This window comes from Gymnoscopelus microlampas (assembly GCF_963454915.1).
Source record: "Gymnoscopelus microlampas genome assembly, chromosome: 22".
Classification (NCBI taxonomy): Eukaryota; Metazoa; Chordata; class Actinopteri; order Myctophiformes; family Myctophidae; genus Gymnoscopelus; species Gymnoscopelus microlampas.
In genome coordinates this window covers 44,981,539-44,996,211 of record NC_139959.1, presented here as the reverse complement: position 1 = coordinate 44,996,211, position 14,673 = coordinate 44,981,539, and the positions used below count along the sequence as shown (strand labels likewise).

Below are 14,673 nucleotides of genomic sequence, written 5' to 3'. Positions count from 1 at the left end.
GTTTTGTGGTTTAGAGACAGACAGCTATGTTTTGTGGTTTAGAGACAGACAGCTATGTTATATGGTTTAGAGACAGACAGACAGTGGTGAGCTGTTGATTTTTGAACTATGGGGGCTCTATTTTATGACGTCACGTGCGCGCGCACATGCACGCGTGCGGGCACTTGCGTGCGCAGGCACGTGCACATAGCCACTCAGCTCAGTGCTAGTTGAAATACTGTATTCAACATGTGATTATTAATGTATTTATATGTTTTATTATTTGTTGCATTGTTAATTTGTTGTTTTTATTTTTGTTTCAATTAATTTATTTATTTATTTTCCTTTTAGTTTTATATAAAAGCCCTTTACATAGATTCACCCACACATAAGTACTTAAAATAATCAGTCAACTTGTCTTTACTTGAATTACTTTTTTTTCTAAGACTTACATTGCTTTCAAAACAGTGGTTTTTAAAACAAGTAAAACATAAATTAAAAAATACCCTTTTGCTACTCACCAAAACAAAGACGGTTTTATGGAGTTGAAAGCCTACTTTACTAAATGGGAACACTGTGAGCCCCCACCTCACGTCTAAAATACACTTTTTGTCTAGAAAAGAAAATATTTAACCAGAATTAATGTTTTTGGTTGCTCCACAGTGCCCTCTACAGATCTGGTCAAGGGAATTTTCCTATTGACCAGATTCTTCCTTCCGGTGAAATATTTTCTTTTCTGGACAAAAAGTGTATTTTAGACGTGAGGTGGGGGCTCACAGTTTTCCCACTTAGTAGAATAGGCTTTCATTTCCATTAAACCGTCTTTGTTTTGGTGAGTACCAAAAGTGTATTTTTAAATTTTACAACAGACGAGAGGCTGCACTACCGCAGTGCGAGGGGAAAGAATCGAAAGTACTATTGCGTTAAGGAGAACTCCTTCTAACGCTATGGACCAGAGCTAAAGTACCATAGCTTTAAGGAGAACTCCTTCTAACGCTATGGACCAGAGCTAAAGTACCATAGCTTTAAGGAGAACTCCTTCTAACGCTATGGACCAGAGCTAAAGTACCATAGCTTTAAGGAGAACTCCTTCTAACGCTATGGACCAGAGCTAAAGTACCATAGCGTTAAGGAGAACTCCTTCTAACGCTATGGACCAGAGCTAAAGTACCATAGCGTTAAGGAGAACTCCTTCTAACGCTATGGACCAGAGCTAAAGTACCATAGCGTTAAGGAGAACTCCTTCTAACGCTATGGACCAGAGCTAAAGTACCATAGCTTTAAGGAGAACTCCTTCTAACGCTATGGACCAGAGCTAAAGTACCATAGCGTTAAGGAGAACTCCTTCTAACGCTATGGACCAGAGCTAAAGTACCATAGCGTTAAGGAGAACTCCTTCTAACTCTATGGACCAGAGCTAAAGTACCATAGCGTTAAGGAGAACTCCTTCTAACTCTATGGACCAGAGCTAAAGTACCATAGCGTTAAGGAGAACTCCTTCTAACTCTATGGACCAGAGCTAAAGTACCATAGTGTTAAGGAGAACTCCTTCTAACACTATGGACCAGAGCTAAAGTACCATAGTGTTAAGGAGAACTCCTTCTAACACTATGGACCAGAGCTAAAGTACCATAGTGTTAAGGAGAACTCCTTCTAACACTATGGACCAGAGCTAAAGTACCATAGTGTTAAGGAGAACTCCTTCTAACACTATGGACCAGAGCTAAAGTACCATAGTGTTAAGGAGAACTCCTTCTAACGCTATGGACCAGAGCTAGATAGGGACAACTTTGTGAGTGTCTGGTAGGATACTAGCTCTTGTTATGCAAAGCAGCCAGGTTGAGGCCATTGTTTAAGGTGTTAAAGACGGCTCGCCCCTGAAGGTGCGTTGTTGTGTTAATGATTGACGGCTCGCGGGTGGCTTACGAGTACAAATCACTCACTATATCATCCTGGAATATACAAGGTTTGAGGTCGACTGCCCTTGGCATCAAGAGCAGAACCACAGACTTTGCCAAAGAGATTGCAAACATAGACATCATTGTTCTACAAGAGACATGGCACAAAGGGGACGGCCCCACTGGCTGTCCTACTGGCTACAGAGAACTTGTGGTACCATCTACAAAGCTGGCAGGAGTCACCCAGGGAAGGGACTCTGGAGGTATGCTAATATGGTACAAATCAGAACTAGTCCACGCCATTAAGCTAGTCAAAACTGGAACATCTTCCATCTGGCTAGAAATAAACAAGGAACTTACCACAACCGAAAAAAATGTCTACCTGTGTGCCACCTACATCCCCCCAATTGAATCCCCTTACTATACAGAGGACTTTTTCCCCACACTAGAAGAGGATATCAGCCGTTTCCAGGCACACGGTCACATTGTAATTTGTGGGGACCTAAATGCCAGAACAGGACAAGGGCCTGACACCCTCAACACACAGGGAAACAAACACCTACCAGGAGGGGGAAACATCAGCTCCCCAACATGTCCCCCGAGATACAATCACGACAAAACAACAAACAAACATGGGTCACAACTGCTACAGCTCTGTCGCTCACTGGGTCTGTACATTGTTAACGGTAGACTCCGAGGGGACTCCTTCGGTAGATATACATACAGCTCATCCCTGGGAAACAGCTCGGTAGATTACTTTATCACGGACATAAACCTAGCATCGCTCAGAGCCTTCACAGTCAGCCCGCAAACACCCCTGTCAGACCACAACAGAATCACAGCCTATCTAAACAGATCAACACACAGACACAAAGAACAAACGCCAAACAAACTACATACTATAAGAAAACGTTACAAATGGAATGAACATAGCGCAGAAGCTTTCCAAAATGCTATTAGGCAAAAACAAGTCCAATCACAACTGGATCATTTCCTAGAAAAAACCTTTGAAGAAAACAGTGAAAGTGTAAACAGGGCAGTAGAAGGCCTCAATCATATATTTGAACTAACAGCCTCACTAGCAAACTTAAAAGTATCAAACAGGAAAGCCAGAAAAAACGTTGAAAATGACAAATGGTACGATAATGACTGCAATAATCTCAGGAAAAAATTAAGGAAACTATCAAACCAAAAACACAGAGATCCAGACAACCACAACACACGTCTCCAATATGGAGAAACACTGAAACAATACAAAAACACAGTAAGAGAAAAAAGAAATCAACATGTTAGAAACCAACTGCAAGATATCGAAGATTCCATACAGACAAACAGCTTCTGGGAAAACTGGAACAGACTTAATAAACTAAAACAGGACGAACTACCCATCCAAAATGGAGATATATGGGTGAATCATTTTTCTAGCCTCTTTGGCCCAATCGAGAAAAACAAAGAGCAAAAACAAATAAAAGATAAACTACAAAACCTAGAGTCAGCCGTAAAAGACTACCAGAATCCACTAGATTCCCAAATCAACCTAAAAGAACTACAAGACAAAATAAAAACACTTAAAACCAAGAAGGCCTGTGGGGCAGACGGTATTCTAAATGAAATGATAAAATTCACCGACCTCAAATTCCAAATGGCCATACTAAAACTCCTAAATATAGTGCTGAGCTCTGGGATCTTCCCCAGCACATGGAATCAAGGGCTGATAACGCCACTCCACAAAAGTGGAGACAAATATGACCCAAATAACTACCGTGGGATCTGTGTAAACAGCAACCTCGGAAAGATCCTCTGCATGATCCTCAACAACAGAATCCTAAACTTCCTCACAGAAAGCAATGTCCCGAGCAAATCACAAATTGGCTTTCTACCAAAATATCGCACAACAGACCACATTTACACTCTAAACACCCTAATTGACAACCAAATAAACAAAAACAAAAGCAAATTATTCTCCTGCTTTGTCGACTTCAAAAAAGCATTCGATTCAATTTGGCATGAGGGTCTGATGTACAAACTATTGGAAAGTGGCATAGGGGGGAAAACCTATGACATCATAAAATCAATGTACACAAACAACAAATGCGCAGTTAAAATAGGCGAAAAGCACACAGACTTTTTCCCCCAAAGCCGAGGAGTTAGACAGGGATGCAGCCTGAGTCCAACACTCTTCAACATATATATCAACGAGTTAGCAAAAACGTTAGAACAGTCTACAGCTCCAGGCATCCCCTTGGCAAACACAGAAATCAAATGCTTACTTTTCGCAGATGACCTGCTGCTGCTGTCTCCAACCAAGGAAGGACTACAGCAGCAACTTGATCTCCTACACAAATTCTCACAGACATGGGCCCTGACAGTGAACCTAACTAAGACTAAAATCATGATATTTCAAAAAAGATCCAGCCGCCAAAACCATCAATTTTTCCTAAATACGATCCCACTAGAACAAACAAAAAACTATACCTACCTTGGCCTAAACATCAGCAGCACAGGGAACTACAACCAAGCTGTAAAGGACCTGAGAGACAAGGCAAGAAGGGCATTCTATGCTATCAAAAGAAACATCAAAATAGACATCCCAATTAAAACCTGGCTTAAAATACTGGACTCTGTGATAGAACCAATTTCCCTCTATGGTTGTGAGATCTGGGGACCATTAGCAAACCATGACCTTGAAAAATGGGATAAACACCAAACCGAGACCCTACACACAGAATTCTGCAAATCCATTCTCCGTACCCAGCGAAAAACACCAAATAATGCATGCAGGGCAGAACTAGGACGATACCCACTCATAATCAAAATAAAAAAGAGAGCACTTAAGTTCTACAACCACCTAAAAGAAAGCGACCTAGATGCACTCCATAACAAAGCACTCACACACAGCGAAACCCTAGAGAGATGCCCCCTCAGCCAGCTGGCCATGGAACTCCGGGCACAAACACAAACAGAGCCACAAGATAGAAAACCCATCGGACCAAACAAAATTATAAAACAGCAAAAGGAAAACTACCTGACACATTGGAAAGAAGCAACACAAAAGCAGAGTAAACTAGAATGCTATCTGGCCCTAAACAGAGAATACGCAGTGGCAGAATACCTGAGCACCGTGACCGACCCAAAACAAAGAAAAATCTTAACTAGGTACAGACTCAGTGAGCACAGTCTTGCGATCGAGAAAGGTCGTCACAGGCAGACCTGTATCCCGAGAGAAGACAGACTATGCACCCACTGCACACAAAAGGAAGTGGAAACCGAGCTACACTTCCTAACCGTCTGTCCTTTGTACCAAGACATCAGAGACACATACTTCCCACAGATTACAACCACACACAGAGATTTTGAAAACATGACCAATGACAAAAAACTCCCATATCTGCTGGGCGAAGTACAACAATGTGCAAACACAGCAGCAAGATTCGTGAGCTGCTGTGATAGGAGAAGGATATCGAACGGAACACAACCACCCTAAAGACTAATCATTGTGTATATTCCTGCACTATATTTGCACCCAGTGATCTTGGTACATAGAAATTGATCTATTGAAAATTCTGACTTTCAAATGTACATTTTTTATTTTGATTGTATTGCTGTATTGTTGTATTGTGCTTTTTGCTTTGGCAATGTAAACGTATGTTTTCTCATGCCAATAAAGCCCTTTGAATTGAATTGAATTGAAAATTGTATGTGCTCGCGAGTGCATGTGGAGCACTCACGAGCCCCCAGCCCCCACAGTGTCAGAACTAAGGGTGCGGCACCCCCTACAGCTCAACCCTGCAGACAGACATCTATGTTGTATGGTTTACAGACAGACAGACATCTATGTTCTATGGTTTACAGCCAGACAGACATCTATGTTGTATGGTTTACAGACAGACAGACATCTATGTTGTATGGTTTACAGACAGACAGACAGACATCTATGTTGTATGGTTTACAGACAGACAGACATCTATGTTGTATGGTTTACAGACAGACAGACATCTATGTTGTATGGTTTACAGACAGACAGACATCTATGTTCTATGGTTTACAGTAGGGCTGAACGATTTTGAAAAAAAATGTAATTGCGATTTTGCTGACCAATATTGCGATTGCGATTTGATTTGCGATTATTATTTTTTAAGTCAAGCTTCAGTTTAGTATTCACTGTGTACATTTAAAAAGTAATGGAACATTAAAAACAATGGCATACCATTAATGTACTGCTCTAGATTTGAATAAATAAGGATTAGAAATAAGATATGAATTGCTTCCAACAGGAATCATATTTATTGTTTTCAAGTGTAACACGGCCACAATCTGACATTGAACTTTTTAAGTCAATAACATATGGCTGAAGGAGCAGCAGCACTTTCTGAACTTAAGTACTTCAAGTAATACACATAAAATAACAATATACTCCGTAAACAATTCCCAACCAAGGGGCAAGTCTGAGATATTTACGATGAGGCCGACAAAATGGCCAGAGTGGCGCTGTTTTACCCTGCGCCGACCTGCGGTGTCAGAAATAATTTATTTTAACGCAAGTGAATGGTTTTTTGACAAACTTTAGACTAGATTTTCTTACTGTAATAAAAATTGTCATAAATTCTATATGCTTCCAGTCGCTAGTTTAAAGTCTCCTTTCAATCATCAGGATATGCGTTTTGCTAAATTATGGTCCTATTTATTATAAAATTGACGATAAAGTAGGCTATTTTCTAGGAGGGGCGGGATGATTTGATTGACAAGCTACACAACCAATAGCATTCATTCCCCGCCCCCCGCTCTTGATTGACAAGCTACCCAACCAATAATGGTCTGGTCTCATTCTGACGCGATGTTGAAAGATGGCGGACCTACAGTCTTGGAACAATCGGCTTAATTTTCGGTCTGTAGAAAGCAGGGGAGTGGCTTTGTCCATCTCATTTATACAGTCTATGTTCCCAACAGTGAAATAAGGGGGTAATTCCACCGCATTCACTTTTCAAGTGATGCAAAGGGAACTGATGAGGTTTCAAAACAATAGGTTTGTGTTGTTTTGTTTATTTCCCCTCAAAATACTGACAGGGGAAAGGCACAAGCAGCTTAAGTCCCAGAGTTATGGCTCTGTGTGTACCCACTAAGACCATGGCACTGATAGGATCACATAAGTCGTCTTCGTTGCTCTGGAGTCGCATTAACAAATATATCATATACCACCACAGTTGGCAACTTTGTGTAGTGTAGTCAAAAGAGCACCAGGCGCTACAGTGTGTATCTGTGACTGATAAAGAACAATATAAAAAGAAAATAATGACCTTTCTGTAAACAATTCACAACAGTGAAACAAGTCGGTCATTCACTTATGGCTCCAGAAGCACATTGCACGTATATTTACGGTATTTAGCTTATACATTGGCAAAGTACAGTAGTAGATGAACATTCAACAAAAACATTTACACTTTTTTAGAAAAGTACAAAATGTTACTTTTTTTTCCTTACAGAAGGCAAAGTCAACACGAATAAAATAATAATATAAAAAGAAAATAATGACCTTTGTGTAAACGATTCACAACAGTGAAATAATCTTCGAAAAGTAGAAAATGTTACTTTTTTTTCCTTACAAAAGGCAAAGTGCATCTTAGAAAAGTAGAAAATGTTACTTTTCTTTCCTTACAAAAGGCAAAGTGCATCTTAGAAAAGTAGAAAATGTTACTTTTGTTCCTTACAAAAGGCAAAGTGCATCTTAGAAAAGTAGAAAATGTTACTTTTGTTCCTTACAAAAGGCAAAGTGCATCTTAGAAAAGTAGAAAATGTTACTTTTTTTCCTTACAAAAGGCAAAGTGCATCTTAGAAAAGTAGAAAATGTTACTTTGTTTCCTTACAAAAGGCAAAGTCAACACGAATAAAATCTGATATAAAATACACTACTACAGAAGCCTTACATTACACCACTTCCCTTTCAAGTTCCCTTACATCTCTACTTCTTAACACCCAGAGTTTTGGTCAAGAAAACCAACATGTCAACCTTTCCTGGTTTCAGACATGCCCGCTGACAGTTGACGACATTGCCCCCAGCACTAAACAGTCTCTCTGATGGTGAACTCGTTGCTGGTATGCACAGGTATTTGCGCGCCAGTTTGCTGAGGATAGGAAAGTTTATCTTACGTTCTTTCCACCAGGCGAGGGGATCTCCCTCTTCATCAAGCTTTGGAGCTGTTGAGCTCAGCTACAATGGTATCCTGCACACTAGTGGAGGATGCAGGGACCACCGGTGCCCTACTCTTGAAGAAGCTGCCCAAAGACTTTCGCTTTCTCTTCCCCTCAGTGGATGGCCCGGCCTCTGCTGCATGTTGAAGCACGGTGTCTGTGGTGCTGTCACCTCTTCTACAAAACACAGACACAGAAAGAGTGGAGAGAGAGATGAGAGCTGTGAAGTTTTACAAGATGTAATTTTGAACAATTGGGCATTTTATGTAAATGCTTTTTACTTATAACTAATGTAATACAAATGCAAAATATCTCAAATGCATTTGGCATCTTGTAATCACTAAAATGCATATAAAAACAAGACAAGTTACCTTTTGTGCCACTTGTTCCATTTCTGTCTTCACTCTTGCTTTGGTGGTTCCTAGAGCCGGTATGCTCATGTAGTCAAACTTGAATCTTGGATCAAGGAATGAAGCGATGTCTAGGAGCGCCTGTGTTGCTGGGTCCTGGTATTTATCCTCCATGTAGGCTAGCACTTTTGACTTTATTTCTTTGGTGAGGTTAGTGTCCTCATCCTTTTCAGACAGAGTTTCTGTTCTCAGGAGATGCAAGACTGGCTTCAGGTATGACACGCTCACATAGGCTTCCCCAGAGAGGGCGTCTGTAAACTCCCGGAGAGGCTGCAGGGCGTTGTTTACAGATTCGAGGACATCTTTGTCAGACCAGTTGAGGACCAGGTGACGGGTCTTTCTGTCTCCGGACAGAACTTCAGACAATACAAGGCCCTCTCCTGCTCCAACACCCTCTCCATCATCCTTTGCCTTGAGCCCCATCGTGTAGGACAGTGGTTCTCAAACTTTTTCATGTCAAGGACCCCCAAATTGACACTTATTAGCCCGCGGACCCCCATTTGAAAAGATAAGCCAGGGACCCCCCATAAGAGAAGATTTTTACTGCTCTCTAGCAGTGATTCTCAACCATTTTAATTTCAAGGACCCCCAGTTTGACATGCATTAGGCTACGGACCCCCATTAAATGCCATTTATATCTCTGGAACCCCAATTTATATTGTAAAATCAATGTTAATGTAACTCTGAGAGCGTACAAATGGAACCAAATGGACCCGTTGGGGTCCATTTGGTTACATTTGTACACTCTCAGAGTTACAGACCTGTAAGGGTCCATTTGGTTCCTATACATCATTTAGCTGGGGACCCCCTGGAACCCCCTCAAGTACCCCTGGGGGTCCCCGGACCCCACTTTGAGAACCAATGGTGTAGGACACTCTCTGATCAATGAATGCTCTGGCAGTTTGAACTCCCTCTGTGCCTCACCCAGTGCTCTCTTTTTCTTCCAACTGTGGGAGAAATGGCCAACCATCTCTTTACAGACACCTGTTGCCCGGCTTACTCTCTTGTCATTTTTCACAGAATTTTCTGGAGAAAAAAAAAACAGTATTGCATTTTTCAGACTGATAATGATAAACGTGTCATGATTATTTTCTTCCATTTATTTTGTTCAGCTACAGAGTTGAATTAACACTGACTATGTTGCTGTGTACATCAGTAGTCCTCAAACTTTTTCATGTGAAGGACGGAGGACCACCAACATGATGTGTTTGGCCCCCCATCTCAAAATGTTTTGTTCCAGGGACTCCCAGTCCCAGAAGCAAAGATTTGAGTTTAATGTTCGCTTTGAAAATATATATATTCAAAGGTTTAAACTTTGCACAAAATTTCACGATTTTTTCAAAAATAACAGATCTACAAGCTCATAGCGCTATGAGCTTGTAGATCTGCTATTTTTGAATAGCCAAAGTATAAAAAGTTAAAGTGGTTAAAATGAAGAACCAACTAGAAAAAGTGCTCCTCGGAGCACAGGTCTCCGCCAGGTCAGGTACGTTATTCTGGCCTCCTGGTGGCGCTATAATAGGCCAATGTGAAAAGGGTGCCATTTATTCTTAGGTCTTTCACGGCAATCAGACACTGCATTCATGATTTGAGGCAGTTTGTTTCAAAAATGTGTTTTGCTAAATTAGACCTGCTGGTGGCGCTATAACAGGCCAATGTGAAAAGGGTGGCATTTCTTCCTCGGCCTAGTGGGAATGTGTGTGTGAAATTTCACGGAAATCGCAAGCTGCGTGCATAGTTTGAGGCATTTTGTTCAAAACGGACCAATCCTGCAAACTTTGGAAGCCAACCATAGGCAATCAGGATGGAATATGGGAAATCGGACAGATCCGTGTTGATCACATGACTATAGAGATACCGTGTACCGATTTGCATGATATTTGGATAAAATCTGTAGGAGTAATGTAAAAAAATGTGTTTTGCACAAATCGGCCTCCTGGTGGCGCTATAACAGGCCCATGTGAAAAAATTGGGTCAGAGGTTCTGAATTGGCATCCAGGGAGTGTGTGTGCACAGTTTCGGAGCGAACGGGCCAACGGTGCCAGAGATTAGCTGGTAACACACAGACAGGACACACACACGGACACACGGACGGACGGAAGGACGGACGGAGGGTAAAACATACTCTCTCGCCATGCCTTTCGGCCTGGCGGAGACAATGACAACCTGTACATAGCAAAATAGTCAGTGTTAATTCAACTCTGAGTCTGTAGCTGAAATAAATAAATAAATAGAACAAAAACTAGAAAAAGTGCTCCTCGGAGCACAGGTCTCCGCCAGGTCAGGTAGGTTATTGTGGCCTCCTGGTGGCGCTATAATAGGCCAATGTGAAAAGGGTGGCATTTCTTCTTAGGCCTTTCAATGGGACACTGCATTCATGATTTGAGGCATTTTGTTCCAAAAATGTGTTTTGCTAAATTAGACCTGCTGGTGGCGCTATAGAGGCCAATGTGAATGTGAAAAGGGGGGCATTTCTTCCTCGGCCTAGTGGGAATTTGCATGCAAACTTTCACGGAAATTGCACACTGCATTCATGTTTTGAGGCATTTTGTTTAAAACTGACCAATCCTGCAAACTTTGGAAGCCACTGTAAGCCAAATAGGATGGAATATGAAATATCGGACAGATCCATCAGAATCACATGACTATGGAGATGCAGTGTACCAATTTGCGTGTTTTTTGGACAGAATCTGAAGGAATAATCTCCAAAAATGTATTTTACATAAGTCGGCCTCCTGGTGGCGCTGTAAAAAGCAGATGTGAAAAATGCAGTCCAATGTTTTTCCTTGGCCTCTAGGGAGTGTGCGTGCAAAGTTTCACGCAGATCGGTGCAGTTATAGTTAAAAATGCAAATCGGCCAGTTATAGCGCCACCATGAGGCTGATTTGAAAATGTTCAAGTGGCATTTCTTCCTCGGCCTAGTGGGAATGTGCGTGTGCAATTTTATGGAAATGGCAAGCTGCGTTCATGATTGGAGGCAGTTTGTTCAAAACGGACCAATCCTGCAAACTTTGGAAGCCAACCTTAGCCAATGAGGATGCATTATGGGAAATGGGACAGATCCGGGTTGATCACATGACTATAGAGATACTGTGTACCGATTTGCATGACTTTTGGTTAAAAGCTGTAGGTGTAATGGGAAAAAAATGGGTTTTGCACAAATCGGCCTCCTGGTGGCGCTATAACAGGCTCATGTGAAAAATGTGGGGCAGAGGTTCTGAATTGGCATCCAGGGAGTCTGTGTGCACAGTTTCGCAGCGACCGGTCCAACGGTGCCGGAGATTAGCTGGTAACACACAGACAGGACACACGGACACACACACGGACGGAAGGACGGACGGAGGGTAAAACATACTCTCTCGCCATGCCTTTCGGCCTGGCGGAGACAATAATCCATATAACTTAATACACAGGATTTAACAGTTTTACTAGAAAGTGCACTGCTCTACAAAAAGTGCTCCACACAAATACAATCAGCAGCATTAAGTAAAACGAATCAATTGAAAAGCTAGTTATTAATTGGAATACATACTAATAGTTTTAACAAGAAAAGAATGACATACAATAGATGTCATTGTGACTGGAGAGCTAGGACATATTATCCAATGTGAGAGTGTGTGACGCGTTGTGGGCTTGTAGATCTGCGATTTACAAAAACTTTTGACAAAATGTAAAAAACGTGGAATGTTTTTGCAAACATTTTTAGACCACAAATGTTATGCTGGTCCCTGGCACTAACCTTGTGGTCGTTGGACATGGATACAGTCAGTAGAAAAAGCATTCACATTTTTTACTTTAGTAAAAGTATCAATACTAATGTAGAACATGTAGAAATACTGTGTTAGAAGTAAATGCCCAGAATTAAAAATGTACTTGAGTAAAAGTACAAAAACATTGGTATCTAAATGTACTTAAAGTACCAAAACTAGAAAGTAGGCTACTCATTATGCAGAATATCCCATTGCACAAGTTGTCAAATGTATGACATCTTTTGAAAATAGCAGATCTACAAGATCTGTGAGCTTGTAGATCGTCTATTTTCAAATGGACGAAATGTATATGAAGGTGAAGTGGTTAATGTAAGTTTTGTAATAATAATCGAAATCTACAAAGGAACTAGTAACTGAAGTTGTCAAATAAATGTAGGCTAGGCCTATTGCGCACATAACAGGCCTTCACATAATGTACATAGACCTACTGTAGTGTGCACATAACACAAAAGTTGGCGTGCCTGGGAGTATAAGTACAATATTTGCCTCTGGATGTAGTGGAGTAGAGGCAAAAGTATTGAAAATTGGAAATACTCCAGTAAAGTAAAAAAAATACCTAAGTACTTAAGTAGGCTACAGTACTTAACTTAAGTATTTGTACTTAGTTACTTTAGCTCTGTCACTGTCCCCCTGTAACCATTGAACGCCGACACACGCCCACAATAACAGAATATTAAAGTTTTCAATCTATCAGATGTACATCTATAGACAGACAACAAACTAAACAATATAATTGAGAACAGAAGTTTAAACACAGCTCCAGTCGGCCGCCCGGTGGTCGCGATGCGGTCGTGAGGAGATGCCCCACTGGCGACTCGTAGATCTGCTATTTTCAAGCTGGTGTAGGCAGCAGAGCAGGTTCTCTGGTGCTTTTCCCGCAGCATTCGCAATTTATATGAATGTTTTTATTTAGTAGCTGTGCATGTTAAAGTATTGAAGATTGTTAAACTCAGTCTAGGTCTAGGACAGTGGTTCTCAAACTTTTCCAGGACCCCCAAAATTATATGTATTTGGCCGCGGACCCCCATCTAAAATATTTTGTTTCAGGGACCCCCCCCCCAGAAGCAAAGACTTGAGTTACAAATGTTGTCTTTAACAATATATATATTCAAAGGTTTGCACACATTTTCACAATTTTTCAAAAGTAGCAGATCTACAAGCTCATAGCACGGCACTCGGTGCCGCGCTATGAGCTTGTATATCTGCTATTTTTGAATAGCCAAAGTATGAAAGGTTAAAGTTATTGTGACGCTGTATTACCACATTTTTGCTGGGGACCCCCTACCCCCTCAAGGACACCTGGGGGTCCCCGGACCCCACTTTGAGAACCACTGGTCTAGGAGCTCTGAATTGGCATGTACGTGCTGTCCTTCGAACCCTCTCCTCGGGCAAAGGAGAGGAGCACGGCATGTGTGTCGCACGCACGCACACACACACACACACACACACACACACACACACACACACACACACACACACACACACACACACACACACACACGTGTGTCTCTCTCTTTTTCCTAAATAGTCAGTGTATATGTCGCTCAACTAATAGCGAAGCATCAAAGGGATGCCCGTAGACACATATATATATATATATATATATATATATATATGTCTGTCTACGGGCTCCGGCCTTGGAGGGAGCGGGACTCCCGCACTTAGTCAGTCTGCCCGAGACAGCAGCAGCTGAGCGGCGAGACGAGAGCTGAACGTCCGCGAAATAACAGGAAATACGGCAACATGATTTTTTCTTTAACTTGTTAATTTGTGTATATAAAATATAGATTCCCTGTCGAATCTCCTAATTACACCAACATTATTCTTGTGAAGTAGGTAGTTTGTGCTTTTTTATTAAGATGTATTAAGTTCGCTTTGGTCATTTCTAGCATGGGGAAACACCGAGTGGTGCTCCCCGTTACAGAGTGGCCTATGACGGGCTCATGGAGAGCAGCGTGGGGGGGTAGCGACCAGACGGCCCGTTCAGTTATTTAGCAGCTTGTTTATAAACATTCTGCTGATTTGTTTTCCATAAATAGGTTATGTAGTAACTAAATATAGACTTATTTCTCATCTACAGCTGCTATTTTTCATTTTTGACTTCATAATGCGCATCTGCTTGCACAGGCCGTTGTGTGTGTGTGTGTGTGTGTGTGTGTGTGTGTGTGTGTGTGTGTGTGTGTGTGTGTGTGTGTGTGTGTGTGTGTGTGTGTGTGTGTGTGTGTGTGTGTGGAAAGGGGTGGGGCTAGGCCGGCCTTAGCTGTGAAAAAGACCTCTGGTTCTCTCAGTGTCTGCAACTCAAATGGCCATTCTGGGTGTGTGGAATGTCTGACGTTGAATTGTAGGCGTGCACTCGGCAATAAGCTTTATAGGTGGGCGGGGCTAAGAGGAAATTCCTGGCATAACTTGCAGGAGGAGATAGAGGACTGG

General features: G+C 41.7%; 1 protein-coding gene and 1 long non-coding RNA gene across 3 annotated transcripts in view; one reads left to right on the top strand and one right to left on the bottom strand.

Moving 5' to 3' along the window:
- LOC311039202 overlaps positions 1–14,673 on the bottom strand; it is a 765,206-nt gene that overhangs the window by 139,110 nt on the left and 611,423 nt on the right. The window lies entirely within an intron of this gene.
- The window catches only part of LOC311039184 (NACHT, LRR and PYD domains-containing protein 12-like), a 121,075-nt gene that overhangs the window by 9,047 nt on the left and 97,355 nt on the right, over positions 1–14,673 (top strand). The window lies entirely within an intron of this gene.